The sequence below is a fragment of the Pleurodeles waltl genome, chromosome 7, assembly GCF_031143425.1.
Source record: "Pleurodeles waltl isolate 20211129_DDA chromosome 7, aPleWal1.hap1.20221129, whole genome shotgun sequence".
NCBI lineage: Eukaryota > Metazoa > Chordata > Amphibia > Caudata > Salamandridae > Pleurodeles > Pleurodeles waltl.
This window is the reverse complement of record NC_090446.1, coordinates 1,209,342,060-1,209,357,966: the sequence shown is the minus strand read 5'-3', so window position 1 is coordinate 1,209,357,966 and position 15,907 is coordinate 1,209,342,060.

The window sequence follows — 15,907 nt, the reverse complement described above, 5'->3', positions numbered from 1 at the left end:
CATTCAGGGACACCATGGCTTCGTTGGGGGTCCAGCTCCAGTTCTCGTCTCCATTTCATCCCGAGGGATATTCTGTCGTGGAGCGTTTAAATCGCGATTTAAAGCAATCCTTGACAGCCAGAGTTATAGGTACGGGTCGTGGTTGGCTAGCCCACCTATATGGAGTACAGAGAGCACTTAATAACTTGCCTAGAAGGTCCCTGGGGGGTCTTACTTCATATGAGTGCCTGTTTGGGACACAAATGTATGTTCCTGATCTAGATGGTCCTGGAGTGGAGACGGCAGATACGCCCATTGACATAAATGATCGTGTCACTGTTTTGCAGGATTTACAACAATTCCGTGAAGATAACTCTTCTGCCAGTGCTGCCTCCACAGGAATTAAGGATGAAACAGTGACGCCTACTGGTTGGATTCCCAGGATTGGGGATCTAGTGTGTGAAAAGGTCGCAGTGAAAAAAGAATTTGGTCCTTCCTATCGGGTGCCTGTCCCTGTGCTAGGGGTCCGCGGCACAAGAACTGTAGTTTTGCCACCGTTGCAAGGGGCCAAAGGAAATCACTTTGTTTCCATTGAGAATGTCAAGTTACAACATGTGGCCGATTCTGCACAGCAGACCACGAGGAACACCCAGTAGTTCCGGAATCCCTCTCACTACTGGGGAAGAAGTTCCGTTGCAGGTGATTTGCACCGACGATATTTCCTCTCCGAGCTTGGGGAGGGTGGAAGCTGATCTTGCGATTGTTCCACAGACAGTGAATGATTTGGTATCATTTGATCAAGTTGCTGTACGTTCTACAGATGTTGCTGAACATGTGGTTTATAGCGTGCCAAGGCGAGTGCCACCATCTGCTTCTTTGTTTACGATTGCACCTTTTGCAAGAACTGCCTCGGGCTGCTTCAATACCACTGATGAACTTGTGTCGGACTCATAGTCCTCTTCAACACCAGCCCTGGGTCCACGTAAGCTGCTGTGTTGGCTCAAACATAAATATTTTGTTGTTCCTTGGAACTATCTGTGGCTTTTCATGGCAGTGATGACTTTTTTTCTGTGGCTGGGGTTTGTTGTTACTTTTTTTCTGGTGATACAAGGTCATTTTCTTCCTGAGCGATCTGAAATTGAGCACGTGGAGAAGGTGTTGAAACCACATTTTTCGTCACACATGGTCCGAAGAGACTTGTCCTTTGTGAACATTTCTGCTGTACCAGTTCCGGATGGGATTGTGTGGGATAGGGTAATGTTTGATATATATGGTCCCTCTGAAATAATTCAAATACCGTATGTTCTCAAATTGTCAATGAATGATATCGTTATACCGGGCATTGTATCTGATGATTGGGATGTGAAGACTGTAGATTCTATGTTGACAGAATTGCAATATTATATTGTCTATGAGAATGAAGATGCTTACCAATTTAGAGATAATTATGGTGATATGTTTTGCTACAATTATTATGGACATCACTTTATTCATAAAGCCAGTAGCCCGAAAACGATATTTGAATATATGCAATGGGAACATTGCCCGACTCCTCCACAGGGGAGTTCTAAAACTTATTATGATGAATTTGCATATTTTTCTGGGCATAATCAACGGAATGCTAAGTCTTACTATTTTAAGGTTACTCCACATACTACTAAGCAAATGTTATTGACTGATACTAAATTACTGTATTCAAATTTGTTTGTATCCAAACTTTCAGTTGAGGGGTATGAATATTGGTCCAAAACTATTGATTTGAAAAGTGTCTGGGGAACGAAGAACTGGCAAATGCAGGGTAGGGACACATTGTTCAGGGCATGTATTATTCCAGTCCAAATGATTTTCTTAAATGACACAGTACAGCAGAATAGATGTTTAGGCTTAGCAACGATTAGAGACTTGAATTTGCCTAGCATACCTGTCCCTTCCAAATTGAAAAATTGGCCGCAATATGTTAATGCCACGTTCAGTGAGCTTACAGACTGGGTCCAGAATGGTACGCTTAACACTTCATTGACACGTCCGGGCGGGTGGTTATTGTGGCCCGTAGACACTAATGGGTGTCATCAACGTTTTGTCGCCTCTTCAGGGGGTTCAGGACTAGTAGGGCAGACCCTCGCTGCATATCACCAGAACATGCTGATATCATAACTACATATAGCGTGGGGAAGCTTTGTCAACAATGGTTAAAGTCATCCACGCTAGATGCAGTTAAGTCACATCTCACGTTACTGTCTAATAATACTGACTTGCAAGATTTTTTGTCAGGTCCAAGAGTACCCCGGAAGAAACGTTTTTTATATGAAGTGTACAATGAGATTTGGAAACTTTCACAACAAGAGGCGGCGGCCCGGTTGAGGCAGATAGATCAGGAGAATTTAAAACAAGCATTGTCTGTTGTGGATAATGGAATGCATACCCTATCCGACCGTGTATATACGATTGACAACATTGTTTCCTCTGCTATAGACATTATTAAATCAGATATGTCTTCTTTATATCATGGGCAGAGTCACACGCGGTCCATCATGCAGTTGGGTTGGACTTTACAGACATTAAAGGCGGGTCGCGTTCCGTGGCAGCACATCCGAGCCAGGGAGATATTTATTTCCTTTAATTTGACACGTCAACAACAGCTGATGGCTAAAAAGGAAGCGACGTATGTTATGTTACATATTGAAAAGTTGGAGAAGTTGCCTTTTACTGTAGCTGAGATTCCGTCTGCTGAGTGGTTGATTCACGGGGTTATAAATTTGCCTATTTCCACTCTGCAATTCACTTCTTGTTTGAAACATTTTCTGGTGGGTAGATATGAGAAGTTGGGAGACAGTTACATGCATGAGGTGTGGGAACTTCCCTTTTTATACAGATGTCTTAATGGTATGAGGGAGGTTTTTTCTTAGCAGTAGCGAATGCAAAACTTCTGTCGGCCATTCGATGGTTTGTAAGAAGCTGTCTTTGCATGGGGTGTGTAATGCCTCGGTTGCGAACTTGGCTTGCTATCTTAAGGGAGTTCCAGTCCCAGTCATTAAAAACACTTTCCAGGTGCTTTCAAACGGCAGCTACGTCCTTCTTAACAGTGAAGCCTGTTGTGGCATGCGTGCCGGAATAGTTTACGTAGTCATTGTCACCAAGGCCGTTACGTGCTGCGGGAATGTGTTGTTTCCCCCCACTCAATTTAGGGAGGTAGCGGACATCTGGCCTCACATTGCTACTTCCAAGGTGAATTTCGACAAGTTGAGTCGACTAAAGGCTCTATTGTTTCAAAAGCATGTGGCCCTTACATCTGCACGCGAGACCTACGCACTTCAGGTGTCGAGGTCATCAGCAGAAATACAGTCCCTGTTAAATACTAACTTTCCGAGCCACTTTGGTGAACTCGTGGGACGTATATTTAATGCGTCCAGCACTGCTGGAATTGCGCATTTTTTCAAAGCCGTTGGTGTTGGTTTTGTTCATTCCTTCTCTTCCATATTCGGTTTGATACCATTGGCTATTCATTCTATTTTCGGAAGCATTTTTGGAGGATTTCCGATTACTTTGGCTTTGTTGGCTGGTGTTTTGCTGTTGCTGTTGTTTTTCTGCAATGGCTGTCCCACCGCAACGAGATCCCATATTGACGCTCCCGTCAGCGCAGCTGTGTCGTAAACGCATGATGCAGCATTTTGGAGCAACACTTCTAGGACATTTGGAGTGTGACTGGTCTCTGTCATTCCGACCAGTTTTGGATTGTGTGCAGCCCTTGTTTCGGTGCCTTTGGTGCTCGTTTGAACATGCACTGGCTCTCTCTGTCTCTCACTGCAGCACCCCCCAGTGGTTGATACTGATCTGTTGATGTTCCCGATTAGTGCTCATTCCCAGACTTGTGCACTGCGGTTGCGTTTGCTTCGTGAGGCAGTTTATGAGATTCCCTTCCTGGAGGAAGATGGTATTGTCTCATTCATAGGCCCTGCACGGGGTGCCGCCCTGGATGGCTCTGGGGCTTTGGAACACATTTGCTCCATGATAGTTTTTGGCGTGGATTTTCCAGTGTTGACATCTGTCGAAGTGGAGGATTTCCTGCTTTCCGTAGCTTCCCTTTAAGAATTGGAATTTTTGTAATTGACATTATAATGATTTGGCTTTACCGTCACATGCTTACAAATTTAAACATACTTTTATGCTTTGGTGTCCTCTGGACTTGTCGAAATGTATTTTGTATATTTTTGTATCTGGGGCATATTATTGTTTCTCGTTTTTTATTAGAACCACTTGCTACCGACAAGGGAAGGGTGTAGTGTGGTTGGCTTCATGTATCCTTTGCCCGTTAGCTTTAGGCATTAGGCCTTCGTGCACTTTGCCCTGGATGTATTTTATTCCTTTGCTCGCAGCTTAGAGCCTCTGTGCACTTTGCTCTAAATGCTTTTTTATTTGGCTTCGTACTGTTATTTTTCAAATAACCAGTTCTACGGTCTTGTTTTACTTTTTATATCACACTGTTTAGCCTACTTCAGCACTGGAGTCCCCAATAACACATTCTTGTTCACTCTGTGCTTTAGTCAAGGATACAGTCTGGTACATTGCCGATAGACATGGTAGGAGTTTAGTCTTTGGCATTCTTGCGTAGGGACATTTTGTGATCACACTGACATGTAAGTTATAAAAACACTTTCTTGTCCCAACACATGGAAGAGGGAGATTCCGACCAGGGAACCACAACTAGACGCTGACTGCCTCGTTGCAGATACTGAAACAGAACACAGGCCAGTGCTCAGGTATGAGGGGTTATGGCTTCCCGGGGAATCTGAAAGGCAAGTTAGACGCTTAACATGCTGTGCTCGAAATATAACTAACTGAGAGAGAGTAGAATTTATTAACACCATGATAGCATTATTCTTATGTTTCACTCTCCTCGTGACTATTTCAATCCTACTGTTTTGTATGGTTCTGGTTATTGCGGCTCACGCCTTAATATCTAAAATACAGTTGTTTTATTAAAACAACATATAAAACTTAAACTGCCTTTGTCATTTGTATATGAGATCATACTGTAAATGAGAGAGTTGGTTTGGATCTGAGTGACCACGATTTCCCTGAGAGGTTCCAAAGATGTCATGCACTCGGCTGCCCAATCATCCCTTCCCTTTGGGAGAGATGAGGCACTGCTAGTTAGCCGGAGCAAAACCGGATTGAAGGTAGCAATGGTCCTTCTAAGTGGGTAAGACTAAGTCCCCCACACCAGGAACGACCCTGCTACCCAGAAATCCAGTAGTCTCATTTAGGATAATGAGAGCCCACACGACAAAGTCATAGGGATAGCCTGCAATGACAGCCCACCATCCCTGTGACTATAGCCAATCATAGATGGTCACAGATTGGCACCTGCCTAATAAATAATAATTAGACAGGTTATTCTGGAAACTCCCTGAGATTAAGAATTTTGTGAACTGACCTAATAGTTCATAGGTCAGTTTGCAAAATACTATTCCTTTCAGAAAAAGTATGTGTGGTTTTTGCGACCACATTTTGCGAAGGAAATGATAATACATCAGTACTACTTTCATAAGTAGATGGATGCAAATTTAATTCACTCCTTGTTTGAAGTTCTACCTGGTGGAAAGTACCTGTTGTAATTTGTATAAGGCATAATAATACAAAACTTAAGATTCTAAGGCACCAGCCAGGGAAATATTGAAGCCACTTTGCTATTTGCACGGCTACTGGCCTAGATGCGCATACTGTCTTCTAATTAGCAAGCCATCAGCTGAATAATAAAGTTTATTTTTTTATTTGCACGCCCACCACCCAAACAGTATATAATTTCTGCTATTTAGCCAGCAGTTGATTAAAAATTGAATTTTGTTTGCTATTTGCCAGGCTACGGGCGAATTAGTATATAATTACTGGTATTTAACCAGTATCCAGAAAAAATATTATTTATTTGCTACTTGCATGACTACAGGTCAAATTGTAAATAATGTCTGCTGATTTGCCAGCTATCTAGTAATGAGTGAAGTTTCTTTGCTGTTTGCTTGACTGCTTGCCAAGCAGTACATAAAGTCTGCTAACCAGCCAGTGGCCAGGTAAACAGTGAAGTTGCCTTGTTGTTTCAATGGCTGCTGGCCAAACAGTTTATGGTGTATAGTGAAGTTTTTCTGCTATTTGCACATCCACCAGTCAAATAGTGCAGAATCTTTATTATTTAGCCTGTGGCTGGTTAAAGAGCAAAACTTCTGTGCTATTTTCAAGCCACTGGTAAAACATTAAATAAATTCCACTATTCAGCCAGCGGTCTAGTATATAATAGAGACAATCCCCTATTTACCGGGTTGCTGACTAAATAGCTGCCATCATTCTTTGCTATTTGCAAGGCCTCCAGCCAAATTGTACATGCTCTTTGCCATTTAGTTAGGGGCAGGTAAAATAGTGAATTGTTTTAGCTATTTGCCTGGCTGCCGGACAAATAGTACTTGATCTCTGCTATCTAGTTGCTGGCTAAATAAATAGTGAAGTTTCTTTGCTGTTTGCATGCCCACTGACCAAATAGTACATGATCTCTGCTATCTAGTCCATGGCCAGTAAATAGTGAAATTTCTTTCCATTTACGGAGTCATTAGCCAAATTGTACATAATCTCTGCTATTTAGTCAGTGACTGGGTAAATTGCAATGTTTCCTTGATATTTGCACTGCTGTCTGCAAATAGCACTTATTCTCGGCTATTTAATTATTTATTTATTTAGGGATCAGATAACTAGTGATATATTTTAGCTGTATGCTTGGTCACTGGTGAAATAGTCCATTATCTCTACTTTTTTATTTGGCAGGCTGATAAATGGTGACGTCTCTTTGTTGTGTTTACAGTCACTAGTACATGATCACTGCTATCTAACCAGCAGCCCAAATAATATATTATCTCTGCTATCTAGTTGGTGGCTGCGTAAATATTGAAGCCTTTTTGCTGTTTGAACAACCACTAGCCCAATATAACATGACTTCTGCTATCTAGTTGGTGGCCTGCTGAATAGTGAAGTTTCTTTGCATTTTGCATAGCCCCGTCCAAATACTACATATGCTGCACTATTTAATTGGGGGATGGGAAATAATGTATTTATTCTGTCTATTTACACAGCTACAAATCAAATAGTGCATAGGCTCTGCTATCTAGCCAGCAGCTGTGTAAATAGCAGCGGAAGTCCACTATTTATGTGGTGGCCAAGTAAATAGCTGATACCTTTTAACAAACGACTTGCAAAAAGGACAAAAGTTTCTGTCCCCTTTAATGTCACCAAGTGTGTGATGCGGCCAATTCAAACCATTTTTGTAGTCAAAGTACTTTGAAGCCAATTATATGTAACATGATTATTTGATATAAATGACAACGCCAACATTTTGTTTGCAGCCTTATTAAACATCGGCTTGGTTTAATTTACAGGTGTTTCGTAGCAATCATTGATGCAATGATCCATGATGACTTCCTCAGTACTTGCTCGGTTTGACTATGGTAATTTGTCCCTTCTGGGTCTTCCTGACAAATTATTTAGTTGACTTCAGTTAGTCCAGAATGTTGCTGCCAGTCTACTCACAGGTACTTCACAGGAACAGCACCAGTTCTCCATAGTTTAAATGGCATCCTATTAAAAGAAGAATCCTATTTAAATCTGTAATAATGATCCACAAGATAATGGTGGTCATTACAACCCTGGAGGTCGGTGTTAAAGTGGCGGTAAAACCGCCAACAGGCTGGCGGTAAAAAAAAATGGAATCATGACCGTGGCGGAAACCACCAACATAGACAGCCACTTTAACACTCCGACCGCCACGGCGGTACAAACAAATACCGCGGCGGTAACCGCCAACAGACAGGCGGAGGACAATGTACCACCCACACTATTACAACCCACCAATCCGCCACCTTTTTCCGGGCAGATTCACCGTGAACAAAAACACAGCGGAAACAGGACCTCGACGGGAAAACGCTCACCTCTACACACCCCACGAGGAACCAGGATGCCATGGAACCGGAACTTGAGATACTCCCAGCCTTTATCTTCCTGCTCCTCTACCAGGAGCACAAATGCCGGCAACGAAGACCACGGTGAGTACTGCATCTATGACGCAGGGGAGGGGGGAGGGACAAAACAGTGACACACACACGCAACATGCAACATCCCCATCCCCACCCTCACCCACTACAACACATTCACTACTACATGTTGATACATTACAGTTACACCATCCAACCCCCCGGAAGAATGCAAGTACAAAAGGAAATTAGTCAAATAATTGTTATATATTCAATTACATAAATCAAAAATATTTACAAATATATACATTTATACTATATACAATTATATACACCAAGAACACAAGTCCAAGGGATTCCACCATCACAGTCCGTGGATCACTGGGCCCAAAAGGCATGGGCGAGGACCACACTCAATACCCGAACAAGACGGAGAGAACACTGCAGGGGCATCAGATAGAAATAAAACAGGCACCTCAGGGGGAAGTGAAGGGGGGGCACCTCAGCCGGTTGAGCGCACAACGCCAGATCCACGATGTATCCTGGGGAGTGCAAAGACACAGTCTCTCAAGTCTCTACAGTGGGTGGTTTGCCCACTGTTCAATCCTGGGGAATGCAAAGCCACAGTCTCTCAAGTAGATGCCTTTCTCCACTGGTTCTGGAGGGGGCTTGGTGCCCATAGTGCTTCATCCTGCCAAAGACTGGGGTAGTGGATGCAACTCTCCACTGGTTCTGGAGGGTGCTTTGTGCCCAGAGTGCTTCATCCTGCCAAGGACTGAGGTAGTGGATGCCTTTCTCCACTGGTTCTGGTGGGGGCTTTGTGCCCAGAGTGCTTCATCCTGCCAAGGACTGAGACAGTGGATGCAACTCTCCACTGGTTCTGGAGGGGGCTTTGTGCCCAGAGTGCTTCATCCTGCCAAGGACTGAGGTAGTCGATGCAACTCTCCACTGGTTCTGGAGGGGGCTTGGTGCCCAGAGTGCTTCATCCTGCCAAGGACTGAGGTAGTGGATGTGAATCTCCACTGGTTCTGGAGGGGGCTTGGTGCCCAGAGTGCTTCATCCTGCCCATGGCTGCCTCAGTAGCGTGGGAATCATTGGCGCTCACTGGCCTGCGTTGCTGCTGGCGGCGGTGTCCTGGGCAGAGGTTCTGCTGGTGGCGGTCTTTTGTCCTGGCCTGCGGTGCTGCTGGCGGCGGTGTCCTGGGCAGTGGTTCTGCTTGTGGTGGTCTTTTCCTGGCCTGCGGTGCTTCTGGCGGCAGTGTCCTGGGCAGCGGTTCAGCTGGTGGCGGTCCTTTCCTGGCCTGCGGGGCTGCTGGCGGTCTTCTCCTGGGCAGTGGGGCTGCTGCTGGCGGTTCTGTCTTGGGCAGCGGGGCTGTTGCTGGCGGTTCCGTCTTGGGCAGCGGGCTGTTGCTGGCGGTTCTGTCTTGGGCAGCGGGGCTGCTGCTGGCGGTTCTGTCTTGGGCAGTGGGGCTGCTGCTGGCGGTGCTGTCTTGGGCATCAGGGCTGCTGCTGGCGGTTCTGTCTTGGCCGGCGGGGCTGCTGCTGGCGGTTCTGTCTTGGGCAGCTGGGTTGCTGCTGGCGGTTCTGTCTTGGGCAACGGGGCTGCTGCTGGTTGTCTTCTCCTGGGCAGCGGGCTGCTGCTGGCGGTCTTCTCCTGGGCAGCGGGGCTGCTGGCGGTCTTGTCCGCCGTGCTGATCTTCCCAGACATGCCAGTTTTAATGTGCCACTTCCCCACCTTGGATGGTGTCTCAGCTGTCGCCACACTCCCAACTGTACCCCTGGGAGCGGCTTTGGTGGCTGATTTCTTTCCCCTTTCCCGTCGGGCACTGACCAACTTTTTATGCATGCCAGGTGGGGGACTGTCCGTGCTGTGGCTCCTTGCCACACTGGCTGCCCTGCTGCCTGGTGCACTCAATAATCCGGTGACTACTGGCACCACTGGTCCCGCCGATGTTGTGGCTGAGGTGCTAGGTTGGGACCTGGAGAGTCGGGCCCTAGTAGACTGAAGGGGTGGGAGAGGTGTGGGAAAGAGGTCAAGGCTGTCCAGGAAAGGTTTCTTAGGAACACTGGGACGGGTAGCTGGAGGAGGTTTGGGAGTGGAGGAAGAGGTAGTGGTTGTAGGAGGTGTACATTTGGTGACTTTGGTTGAAGGTGCATGGGCTGTAGGCTGTCGTGAGGTGGATGGCTGTTGGGTGGGTGTGTGGCTGCATGTACTGCCATTTGATGGAGTTTGTTTGACCAATGACTTTGTGTTTCACCACTGCGCATATTAGTTGCTCAATGTTCACCAGTAGCACATGACATGATGTATTCAATTTAGCTGCCTATTGACTTTGACATGCTATTAGATATTCTGCCTATGGGCTTTGACATGATATTATATATTGCATTTTGTATTCAGCTCCGCTGCCTATTGGCTTTGACATGATATTATACATTGCATTTTATATTCAGCTCAGCTGCCTATTGGCTTTGACATGATATTATACATTGCATTTTGTATTCAGCTCAGCTGCCTATGGGCTTTGACATGATATAAGACATTGCATTTTGTATTCAGCTTAGATGCCTATTGGCTTTGACATGACACTAGACATTGCATTTGATATTTAGGTTAGCTGCCCATTGCCTTTAACGTGGAGTTAGACATTGCAGTTGAGAATCCAAGCTGTATTTTTCCAAGCTGTGTTTTTGCACAAGATGTTTTTCTCACAGTAGACTAGACATGATAAGAGAGAGTACATGGGTGTTGTTTTTCTTCGCTTGAGCCTGGGAACAGGAGTAGTCTTGGAGACCTGGCCAGTCTCCAAAAGGCTTGCTCAGTTTCCCAGGTCTGAGAGGAGGGGGCACACCTTTGTAACGAATGACACAGGCTGCAGAGATTCAGATTCGAATCTGCCGGACCTCGTGCTGGAGCTTGGCGCCAGCTGCCAGCAATCCCGTGTGGGTAGATGAATCTCTTTCTCGCGGCTGACAGGGGTCATCAGCTTGCAGACCTTAGAAAGATGAAGCTGTAGATAGTTTCCCACACGGTGAAGTATTTGTTTTGCTTTGCATTCAATATCTTATAAATATAACCTGCTGTGTATATTGCAAACTGATATATTTTGTTTGATTAACGCGGACTTGAAAGCTACTAATTCGTCATTCATAAATATTGTGGTTGGGGAAGAATTAACAACAATAAAAGTCTTCTTTGACCTCAGAAGTGCATTTCTGTTGTGTTATGTTAGTGCTTAGAAACTAGATAAGAGGAAAGCACTACAATTGGTACCAGGAGTGGGGTCGGTCATTAAGAGGTGATTAAGAGGGTGTTGACGAGTTGGTAGATTTCTAAGTGCACACTTTAAAAGTGTAATTGTTTCTGTTGTTTGGAGAATTACAGAAATTGTTTTTTTGGAGAATCACAGTAGCACGGCAGACCATGTCTGAGAATGCATGTGTTGATAAACTGCCTGATGGTGGATCTGGTACTTGCAAGACAGGGCTAGAGTACCACAGGTAAAGGAGTTACCAATAAAATTGAGTGCACCATTTGAATTTGTGTCCACTGAAGATAAAAAGCATGTTTGTTTTACTAATGATTCATTGACTGAAATGTTGTTTTCTGGCACAGTAGAAGGAACAGCGTTGTATAATGTGTGTCAGATTTTAAAGCAAGAGCTACGTGAGATGTGTCATTTTTACGCTGATTTTTGGTTCATTGCTAATGTTTTAGCACCTAACTGGTTCAATTACCTTGCAGATGTTAATGAGAAAAATTCAGAGAGAGAAGTGTACACCCAGAATTCTGCCTTAGTGGGGATGGCTAAGTGGGTGCCCCAGAAATGTGAACAGCTGAGAGAAAAAGCCTCTTACAGGTGGGCAGAGATGAGAGGGATGCACATTCCCCTAGATTTGATAAAAACTGTGCAGCACGCACAAAAGCAATCTGTCATGCAAGCAGTCACAGAGCAGTTGGGGAGAGGAAAGTTACCAGGACAGAAATGGCAAATTGATCAGGTTTTAGGGAGAGTGATTGTTGCAAATTACCAAGGAAAAATCGAAATTATGCTGATACCTAGAAAAGAATCTGATTTATTCATACAAATTGGAGACAGAATGGCCCAAATTGGCAAAAGTGCAGTGAATGGAGGTTTGTTAAAGAAGGAGTCTGCCCCAGCCCTTCTGACAGTGCAAGAAAAGGGAAGCTGTGGCGCAGCAGATAAAAACCTCAGTGCTGATGTGTGGGCTGAAGCCCCAAGTGACCCTCCAGAACCTGCAGAAAATATAACAAAGGGCCTCAAAAACGTCCTGCTGATTATAAAACAGGGAAAGAAAGAGAATGGGTGCAGTTTAAATGAAAAATGTTATTTGCAAGAAAAGTCATACTTGTTTCTTTTGCAGATCCTACCACGTTTCGCCACTGTCCCTGAGTGTGCTGTGTGGTCCCCCTTCCGGTGTGTGCGTGTGGGGTCGGGGAAGGGACCGAACCCCCAACCTGAACCTGGCTGAGTAAAGTGCCAGCACCATGGATCCATTTTGCGCAAACTGCGCCTTCAGTTCAAGTTCAACTTGTTTGATTGCATTCTTCCACTGGAACTAAGCTGTGTTTTTTTTTTTTCCCTTCTCGTATGGAACTCTGACTTTTGCTTATCTTCCAGAAAACCTTTCAGGTGGACCGTGCACCTTTACATGAGCAGAACTCATGCCACATCAAATTGCTAACACTGTTGAATTAGAGACTCATTCAGAGTATAAAAATTGCCCAGTCTTTTCTATGTAGATGTATCTGATGTGAAAGGTTATGAAATCAATGTGTTAATTCACTTCTATTGCTTTACAGGGATTGCTTTGATCATTCAAATGTGACTTGCTGATAATGTTTTTTTTGTGCTGATGTTTTTTTTTTTTTTTGTTTGAAACAAGAGATATGTGAAACAAAAATTAATTGGTCAAAGGGCGGAATGTACTGCCATTTGATGGAGTTTGTTTGACCAATGACTTTGTGTTTCACCACTGCGCATATTAGTTGCTCAATGTTCACCAGTAGCACATGACATGATGTATTCAATTTAGCTGCCTATTGACTTTGACATGCTATTAGATATTCTGCCTATGGGCTTTGACATGATATTATATATTGCATTTTGTATTCAGCTCCGCTGCCTATTGGCTTTGACATGATATTATACATTGCATTTTATATTCAGCTCAGCTGCCTATTGGCTTTGACATGATATTATACATTGCATTTTGTATTCAGCTCAGCTGCCTATGGGCTTTGACATGATAAAAGACATTGCATTTTGTATTCAGCTTAGATGCCTATTGGCTTTGACATGACACTAGACATTGCATTTGATATTTAGGTTAGCTGCCCATTGCCTTTAACGTGGAGTTAGACATTGCAGTTGAGAATCCAAGCTGTATTTTTCCAAGCTGTGTTTTTGCACAAGATGTTTTTCTCACAGTAGACTAGACATGATAAGAGAGAGTACATGGGTGTTGTTTTTCTTCGCTTGAGCCTGGGAACAGGAGTAGTCTTGGAGACCTGGCCAGTCTCCAAAAGGCTTGCTCAGTTTCCCAGGTCTGAGAGGAGGGGGCACACCTTTGTAACGAATGACACAGGCTGCAGAGATTCAGATTCGAATCTGCCGGACCTCGTGCTGGAGCTTGGCGCCAGCTGCCAGCAATCCCGTGTGGGTAGATGAATCTCTTTCTCGCGGCTGACAGGGGTCATCAGCTTGCAGACCTTAGAAAGATGAAGCTGTAGATAGTTTCCCACACGGTGAAGTATTTGTTTTGCTTTGCATTCAATATCTTATAAATATAACCTGCTGTGTATATTGCAAACTGATATATTTTGTTTGATTAACGCGGACTTGAAAGCTACTAATTCGTCATTCATAAATATTGTGGTTGGGGAAGAATTAACAACAATAAAAGTCTTCTTTGACCTCAGAAGTGCATTTCTGTTGTGTTATGTTAGTGCTTAGAAACTAGATAAGAGGAAAGCACTGCACTGCATTTGTCTACCTTGGGAGGTGGCCTCACAAACACACTGGGAGAGGACACAGGGGATGTGTGAATGGTAGTGGGGGTGGTGACTGCACATGAGCGGGGTGTGGTGGTGGGTGTGCTGGTGATGGAGGTAGTGGCGGACGATGTAGTGAATGCAGGTATGAGTGGAGACGAGACTGGGAGGGAGGAGGGAGACAAGGAGGAGGGGGACACAGTGGAGGCAGTGGATATTGGTGTGTCTGCATGTGTGTGATGCTTGCGTGAGTGCCTGTGGGATGTGTGGTGCTTATGTTTGCCAGAGCTTCCCTTGTGTTTTGAGGTGTGTGCATGCTGGTCTGATGGTGTGCTTGGGATAGGCTGAGGTACAGGGGTGTGGGTCTGGGTGGAGGAAGTTGGAGGGGGGAGGCTAGAGACGGGGACAATGGCTGCCATCAGTGCTGAGGTTAGAGTCTGAAAAGCTCGCTGAAGGGCTGCCTGACCAGAGTGAATGCCCTCTAGGTATGCATTGGTCTGTTGCAACTTCCTCTCTATACCCTGGATGGCATTCAAAATGGTAGACTTCCCAACAGTGAGGGACCTGAGGAGGTCAATGGCCTCCTCACTGAGGGCAGCAGGGGTGACTGGGGCAGGGGCTGAGGTGCCTGAGGTGATGCCCACCCTCCTGGGTGAGTGGGCACGGGGCAAACGCTGAGGGGCTGCTAGGAGGGCGGTGCTGGTAGGGGGGTTGGCAGCTGTACCTGTAGATGCAGGGGGCACAGATGGGGCCGCCACCGCAAGGGAGCTCCCATCAGAGGAGGAGTCCGTATCGCTGGTGTCAGCTCCTGTCCCCGCCGTGGAGCTCCCCTTGCCCTCCATCCCATTGGTGACTTCAGACTCCGTAGTGTCGCCCTCCAGGGCCATGTGGGATGCAGCTCCCTCCTGCTCCGCTGCCACTGCTTCTCCACCTGATGATGCTAATGCACACAAGAACAGGGAGACCACAAAAAAGGGGGGGGGATACAGAAGAAAGACATGTTGAGTGCATGCAATACCGCTACCGTTGGCGGACACGACAGACACAGAAGCCCCCTGCACTATGCTGCGCACTTGGAGTCCACTATTCAATTACTGGGACATGGCTTACAAGGCTATGGCCAATTTCTGCACACATGGATGTCACAGGAGCCTGACTAGGTGTAGTTGGCACTGTATACAGGTGGGGTGGGGTGGGGTGGGGTGCCACAGGGCCTGCCTGAAGAAGGGACCTTAACTACTAAACTCGCCCTGGCCTAGGGGAACCCACAGCCCACCTCCCCCACCCAGACACCTCCAATGCACGCTGAATCAGCAGAATGAGAGTACTCACCCCTTTGTTGCTGCTGTGATGCCCTCAAGCGCCCATCCAACTCCGGGTACGCCACCGCCAGGATCCTGAACATCAGGGGGGTCATGATGCGACGGGCACCCCTCCCATTTTGGGAGGCCATCCCCAGCTGGGCCTCCACCATCTTCTTCCTCCAGCGGCGAATGTCCTCCCATCTTTTCTGGCAGTGGGTGCTCCGTCTGTAGTTGAGGGTCCAGACTTCCTTGGCGATGGCATGCCAAAGGTCCTTCTTCTGGTGGGCGCTGACCTACAGGAATTGTACAGGGGAAAAAGAGAAGTAATTACCAACTGCACCGTCACAGTCATTGGCCCGCATCCCTACCCTTGCCATGACGCGCATGCACTCACCATCGTTTCATGCACGCCTCTTTCTCACCCCCCCATCTTTCATCCACCCCACTCCACACAAGCATTGCCCATACAGCATGCTCACAGTGTACTTACCTGTTTGTCTGGAGGACCGTAGAGTAGCGTGTACTGGGGGAGGAACCCATCCACGAGATTCTCCAACTCCCCGTGCTGAAGGCAGGGGCCCTTTCCCCAGACACACGAGCCAT